Raw genomic sequence first — 7,831 nt, 5'->3', positions numbered from 1 at the left:
TAAAAATGGGAAACTGGAGAGAGAAAAATTGTGTCTCAGAAACTATAGTATACCTGTTGTTAGATTCTATTCTTTCCTAATGTTTTTCTATTTTTATTATTTTCTACAATTTGGACTGAATTCTAATTTTTCTTGGCTACAAGTCTTCAAAATAATGTTTTCAATTTTTTTCTTCTTTTTTTCCCCATATTTCCAAATTTGGAGTCACTGAAAACTACGTCATGCTTTCCTAAAGTCCTGAGAACTGAAGCTAGACAACTTAAATTTCAGAAGAAAATAACAACAACCTATTTACATACATAAGCCACTTTCATACCCACCTACTGATATATGGACTTCAGAGTAATGTAGCCTATGTGGTTTTCCCAGGATTTTTTTTGTTTTTGTTTGTTGCTGTTTTTCTCCTCTCCTCCCCCTATTGTTTCTTCACAGGACATGAGACTTCACAACCTGCTAATGATGAACTTTCCTAATAATTTGAGATCCACCTATCTAGGAATAAACCATCCTAGCTATGAGAGATCAGATAAAACCTGAGACCAAAGACTCATTTTCTTCTAAAATCCTTTCTCCAAAATATTTTTTAAAAGAAAAGAGAGGAAATATGAAAGGAAAATATCTTGGGGCCCCAAATCACTAAGCTAAAGGGAAAAATCAAGCTGGGAACTGCTTAGGGCAGACCTGCCTCTCATTTTATTCAAAGTCACCTCTCTGATCACTGAGATAAATGCATCTTTGCTTGCCTCGTTTGGAGAAGCTAATCAGGAACCCAGAAGAATGCAACCATTGTCTCTTATCTATCTATGACATGGAAGTGCCCTCCTCACTTTGAGATGTCTTGCTTTCCAGACTGAACCAATGTTCATCTTACACATGCTGACTGATGTCTCATGTCTCCCTAAAATGTATAAAACTAAACTGTGCTCTTACCACTTTGGACAAGTTACCAGGACCTCCTGAGGCTGTGTCATGGGTGCACATCCTCAACCTTGGCAAAATAAACTTTCTAAATTAACTGAGACCTGTCTCAGATTTGGGGGATTCACAAGGTTTACTCTCTTTGTATCCCCTCTACTTGATAATGAAGAGGCTGGGGAGCACATTCATTAAGACTCTGGGTCTGTCTTTCTCTGGCTTTGCAGTCAGACAGACCCAGGAAAAACCTAGGTCTTCCACTTGCTAGTTGTGTGACCTTTGGCAAGCTATTAACATTTCTTTAGCAGCAGTTCTCTTATCTGCAAAATGGGATTCTAATATTACCAGTTAATAGCACTTTTGTAAGGGTTAGATAAGACACAGGTGTGAAGTGGGATGGTTGTATGGTAAACCCTTGATCCACCTCAGTTATTATCTCAGTGTCCAGCTCAGTGCCTGTCATAATAGGTGCTTGGTAACCGTTGAATAAATTTCCCTAGTATTATTCATGCTTTTTAGTCTTAGCCTCTAAAACTGCATAACTCTCAAAAGCAGAGACCATATCTTTTAGATCTTTTATGGGCTGTATCTTCTTGTGCTATATAGAAGGTTACATAGTAGGTCCACTGTGGGGGAATCCAAATGTCTAACCTAAATTTTGATCATAGTTTTTCCATATGGACAGGTTTTCTGTCTCTAGGTCTGTTTCTTTATTGGCAGAAATTAGAGATAGGTATTGGATATGTGGTCTGGGGCCAATGTCATGCGCCTGAGAATATGGTCAGCAAGAGATTTCTCAGTCAAACATAAAAATGAGAAAGACAGTTTTCCTGATTTATCTGGCACTGTGAGCTAGTTGGACACCAGGGCCTGGCATTACCATCAGGCCCCAGATGAGCTGGGAATTTCATGCACAAGATGGGAATTGAGCTGTTCAAGACTAATTTCAATAAAAGTTAACAAAAAAGTTATGAAGGAGTACTGCCCAAGAAAAATAGGGGTGATAAAATCTTGTAAGTCACATTCAAAAACTGTAACTCACCACTGTACTCAAGAAAAATTAATATGGCCCATGTGCTGTGCAAAAATTTCTGATGCTGTGGACCATGACTGGAAACATTGGTATAAAATATCTCTGCTCCAACAGGGAAGAGTATTTTATCACTGACACTGTCTAGCACTGCCAGTGCAAGGTGATGATAACAGCTTTTAGGGGTGTCTATTCTTGAAGTTAAGTCCTCCTTAGGCATTGCACCTCCTCATTGACTGTATCAGGGGCCAGATGCTTCCTGCCCATTGTTCTCCATGAATTGAAAATATATGCGTGCTCTTGGGCTAGAACTGTTTTGTTTCTTACAACTTGAACATTCTTTTCATCATTTAGTTCTCCGCACAAATTTCATCCTGTTCGAGAGGATTAAAGTAGCCCTGTCCCACTCACATTAACAGTTATTATCCCAGGTTTTAAAATCAACTTTACTGAAGTTTCCTTTATGTGAAGTGAGCTGCACCCATTTAGAGTGTACAATTTGATGAGTTTTGTTATATACATTGTCAACCTGGAATAATCAAAAGGGTCAGAATCCAGTTTTATTAGTGTTTATTCAAGCAAAAAGCTGGGAATAGCCATTCTGGGATGCAGAAATTCCAGAGAAATGGGTCAGTGCTCCAAAGCTAAAAGCCAAATTCTTGCTTATATAGGCAGAAAGCAAATAAATTTAACAAGATTATAGCATTTTCTACACAAGGCTCGTTTATGAGTTATAATCAATTGTTTTCTGTATAGCTGGTTTTCATTTCCTTTCTGAAAGATTCTCCCTGGGTCCTGAAAGTCTGGGGGATGAATAATTCCTCCCTCCTCAGGCCCAGTCCCAAGGCACAAGGCCACTTGCACCAGCAGCATTCATCAGAAAGATAGCAGAAGCAGGAAGAGAGATGGCCAGAAGGCATGGATCCCCTGGAGATCAAGAGAGAGAGGCTGTCCGGGTACCACATAGCAGTTACATCAGACTGGGACACTTCCTGTTTACAGGAGACTATAAAACTCCTGCCCCATCATCACTTGGGGCTGACACCATTTTAGGCCTCAGCCCATCTGCACCAAGGTGCTCATTAAAACAGCGTGTTGCTCCACAATGCCTATTGTTGTTTGTTGGCATGTTCTTGGGGTTCAAACCAATACAAGAGCTTTGCATTTGGTGCCAAAACCTGGGATGGGCTCCAGTCCACATCACCTGTGGACCTACTCCTCCCCGCTGGAGAGCAGGGCACAGCAGTTGGACAAAGGAAGGTCCTCAGCCTCCAGTCACCTCTCTGTGCATGCACATCGGTCACTGATATTGCCTACTGGTAAGTTTCCTGGGAGCCTGGTTAACAGAAATCTGCACAGCCTCTCTTGGTTTCTCCGGTACAAAAATCCAACGTTGGTGCAAGAAGGCTCCAGCATGTGCCAGGCACTCGCTGATAATCTGGTCTTAGGGGGTCACCCCTAAGCCATTTGATCACATTCTGGGAACAAAAAAGGCAGCGGTGATGATCGCTCCTTTTATCATCTCCCTCTGGCCATCCAGGACAGTCTCCTTTTCCCTGTTCTCCCAAGCCTACCCTCCGTTATGGGAAATTCCCTGTCTTCCATTCCAAAGGATAGCCCGCTAGGATGCCTCATAAAAAAACCTGCAATCTTTAGGCCTCAGGCAACATATCCACCCTAAGCACCTTGTCTTTTTTTTTTTTTGCAATTGAGTCTGGCCACAGTACAAATTGGATAATGGGTCCAAATGGCCTGCAAATGGAACATTCGACTTTACAGTCTTAACTGACTTAAGCAATTATTGCCGACGACTGGAAAAATGGGGAGAAATTCCTTATGTCCAGGCCTTTTTCACACTCAGATCACAACCCAACCTCTGCAACACCTGTTCAAATCCTCCTCCTCCATTCTCACCATCCTGATTGCCTTCTCCTCCTGACCCTACCCCTTTTTCCTTGTTCGATCCAACAGACTGCTGTCCACCCCTCCCAGCCCCTACCTGTCCCTCTCAACCATCTTCTTTAACCCCCAAGACTCCTCTGTCTTCCCAGCTGCCATCTTCCCAGCCGCCATCTTCCTTGCCGCCATCTTATCAGCCACCATCTTCCCAGCCAGCACCCCCTCAAGGAGTATCCACTTCTCTTCCAACACCATCCTCTGCTCAGGACAATTCTAGCACTGCCTGTACCCATTCTCTTCCCCCACCACCCTCTCCTGAGGCCTTTAAATGCATGCCACCACCTTATGCCCCTATCTATCCTCCACTGCCTATTAACTCAACCTCCCTTCCCCCTTCAAACCCTCAACAGGAACCACTTCCAGGTTCTTCCTTTTCTCCCGCCCATACTCGCTCAGGTGCCATCTTTGGCCCATGCCCCACCCTTACTTCAGCACCTGTGCTAGAGTGCCCCCTTCAGGAAGTAGCAGGAACTGAAGGTATTGTTAGAGTTCATGTTCCATTCTCCCTCACTGATCTCTCTCAAATTAACAAAAGACTCAGTTCATTTCCAGAAGACCCTACCTCTTACATTAGAGTTTCAGTACCTCACCCACTCTTACGAACTAATTTGGCATGACTTCTACATTATCCTCTCTTCCACCCTCACCCCAGAAGACCAGGACCATACCTGGACCCTAGCTCAGGTGCATGCTGATACAATTCATCACCAGGCACCTACCCAGCCTACTGGCATAGAGGCAGTCCCCAACCAGGACCCCCATTGGGATTATCAAGATGGGGCCCCTGGGCACCACCATTGAGACCACATGATTTTGTGTCTCCTTGCAGGACTCAAAAAGGGTGCCCATAAAGTGGTAAACTATGAAAAACTTACAGAAATCACCTAAGGTCCTGACGAAAGCCCAGCTCTTTTCCTCTCTCATTTAACTGAAGCCATGAGAAAACATACCAACCTAGACCCAGCTAGCCCAGAAGGAACCACTATTTTAAACCTTCGGTTCATCTCTCAATCCACCCCTGATATCCAGCACAGGCTTCAGAAGCTTGACGACGGCCCTCAAACCCCACAATAAGACCTTCTTAATTTAGCCTTCAAAGTCTTTAACAATCGTGATGAGGAAGATAAAAGGCAAAAACAGGCAGAATTTCAAATGCTTGCCTCCGCAATCAGGGCCCTGCACACCCACAGGGCCACAGCTCCACACGGAAGCCTCCTAGTAATCCACCTCCACCTCGCACCTGTTTCAAGTGTAGCAATGAAGGCCACTGGTCCAGACAATGCCCAAACACAGGTAAGCACATCAGGCAATGCCCCTTCTGCAGAGGACCCCACTGGAAGTCAGACTGTGAGTGGCCTCTGGAAGGACAACCCTCATCCCTTCCTGAGCCAGCCAAAACCTCCTACTTGGATCTCATTGGCCTTGCTGCTGAATACTGATGGTGCCCTGGATCGGACACCCTGGCAACTACTATCTCTTCATCTGAGCCAAGGGTAACCCTGATGGTGGCAAGTAGATCAGTATGTTTTTTAATTGATACCGAGGCAACCTACTCTGCTTTACCTAATTTTCAGGACCCACCTAGTCTTCCCAAGTCTCTGTTGTGGGAATTGATGGACAAGTCTCCAAACCCTGAGCCACCCCTCCATTCTTCTGCTCCCTTCACACCTTTTCCTTCACTCATTCTTTCTTAGTCCTGCCCTCATGCCCAACTCTGCTCCTAGGCATAGACATCCTTTCAAAACTCCACACTACTCTCCACATCCATGTTCCCCATGGTACCCAACACCTCCACCCAGACCCCTCCAGTGCGTCTAGCTTTCTTCTACTCCTCCAACCTCCTACCCTAAAACATGCAACCTTTCCTAATCCCCCATCCATAGCTAACCCTGCTGTTTGGGATACTTCCACACTCTCAGTCATGAAACACCACACCCACATCCACATTACCCTTAAAAACCCCACCCCAGTTCCTATCACAGAAGAAGTATCCAGTCCCCCAAGCAACTCTTGTAGGCCTAAAGCCTATCATTTCTTGCCTCCTCACCAGTCACCTACCCCGTCCAACAAACTCCTCTTTTAACACACCAATTCTACCTGTTAAGCCAGATGGAACTTGTCACTTAGTCTAGGACCTCAGGCTCATTAACCAAGCTGTACTCCCAGTATGTCCAGTAGTTCCTAACCCATACACTTTACTTTCTGCAATTCCCTCCAATACCACCCATTTTTCTGTCCTAGACCTAAAGGATGCTTTTTTCACTATTCCTCTGCACCCTGATTCTCAACACCTCTTTGCCTTTACATGGGAAGACCCCAACACTCACCTTTTGCATCAGCTCACCTGGTATGTACTACCTCAAGGTTTTAGAGACAACCCCACCTTTTTGGACAGGCCCTTGCTTGCAACCTCTGTACCTTGTCCCTAAAACCGTCCATTCTCCTTCACGATGTTGATGATCTGCTCCTGTGTAGCCCCTCTCAAAAAGACTGCAATGCCCATACTATCTCTCTTTAAAACTTTCTGGCAGAGCAGGGGCATCAGAACTCCCCTTAAAAAGCACAAATATGCACCCCCTCAGTCACCTACCTAGGCCTAGCCCTTACCCTGCAAACCTGAGGGCTCACAACCGACCACATATCCCTCCTCCAGTCCCTCCCACCTCCACAAACTAAGCAAGAAATTGTCTCTTTTCTAGGATTAGTGGGATATTTTAGGCTCTGGGTTCCCTCCTTTGCTCTACTTGCCAAACCGTTATACCAAGCTGCTAAAGGCCTTCTCCATGAGCCTTTAAAACCAGCACAGCCTATTACCCAACCTTTCTGTCTACTCCAAAAGGCTCTCATCTCAGCCTCCATCCTCACCCTCCCAGACCTCACCAAAACTTTCTCCCTCTATACTGACAAACAGCATGGAGTTGCACTAGGTGTTCTAACCCAGTCTAAGAGACCCACCCTCCAGGATATTGCCTACCTTTCCAAACAGCTTGAAACCCCAGTTCTCAGATGGCCTGCCTGCCTCCAAGCACTGGTGGCAGCGGCTGTCTTCACCCTTGAAAGCCTAAAACTATCTCTTCATGCCAACCTAACAGTGTATTCAACCCATAACATCAAAGACATGCTAGCTCACTGCAGTGCACTAAGTCTCATCTCTGCCTCACAGCTCCTCCAACTGTATGCTTTATTCATAGAAACTCCCCAAATCACCATGCTAACCAGCTCCTGTTTAAATCCAGCCATGCTCTTACTTGAAGCTACTACCTCCCAAGACCCTGCACACTTCTATGTAGACACTGTTCAAACCTTTCTTATACCTTTTCCAAACCTAACAGACCAACCCCTTCCAAATGCCTCCTTCACTTGGTTTGTGGATGGCAGCTCCTTCCTACATCAAGGACGCTGACATGCTGGCTATGCTATAGTGTCACCCCACACACACACTATTGAAGCCAATCCACTCCCCCTAGGAACCACCTTCCAAAAAGCTGAACTCATCACCCTCACTTGAGCACTCACTCTAGCACCTGGACAACAAATTAACATAGATTCTCATTATGCGTTCCACATAGTGCACTCACACTCATCCACCTGGAAAGAACAGGGTTTCCTAACTGCAAAAAACACCCCTGTCATAAATGGCTCTCTCATCAGCAAGCTCCTTCAAGCTGCCAGACTCCCACAGAAAGTTGCCATCATTCATTGCAGGGGCCACCAAGCCCCAGACAATCCTATATCAGCTGGAAATGCTCTATCAGATCAGGTAGCCAAACGAGTAGCCCTGCAACCTGTGCAAGGCCAGTTTCTGTCCCTGTCCTTGTTCTCTCCTCTTTACTCCTCAGAAGAAAAGGAGGACTTCAAGCCCAAAACCTTCAAAAGCAAGGACCATGGTATGTCAAGGAAGGGTGCTTCGTTCTCCCTCATTCTCAA

At 45.3% G+C, this 7,831-nt stretch overlaps 1 pseudogene; it reads left to right on the top strand.

The window, feature by feature from the left end:
- Positions 1–3,050: 3,050 nt before the first annotated feature.
- On the top strand, positions 3,051–5,401 carry LOC134736954 (transcription factor NF-E4-like; annotated as a pseudogene).
- The last annotated feature ends 2,430 nt before the right edge of the window (positions 5,402–7,831 follow it).

This window comes from Symphalangus syndactylus, chromosome 6 (genome assembly GCF_028878055.3).
Source record: "Symphalangus syndactylus isolate Jambi chromosome 6, NHGRI_mSymSyn1-v2.1_pri, whole genome shotgun sequence".
Taxonomy (NCBI): domain Eukaryota; kingdom Metazoa; phylum Chordata; class Mammalia; order Primates; family Hylobatidae; genus Symphalangus; species Symphalangus syndactylus.
The sequence above is the reverse complement of the archived record's forward strand: the minus strand, read 5'-3'. Positions and strand labels throughout refer to the sequence as shown.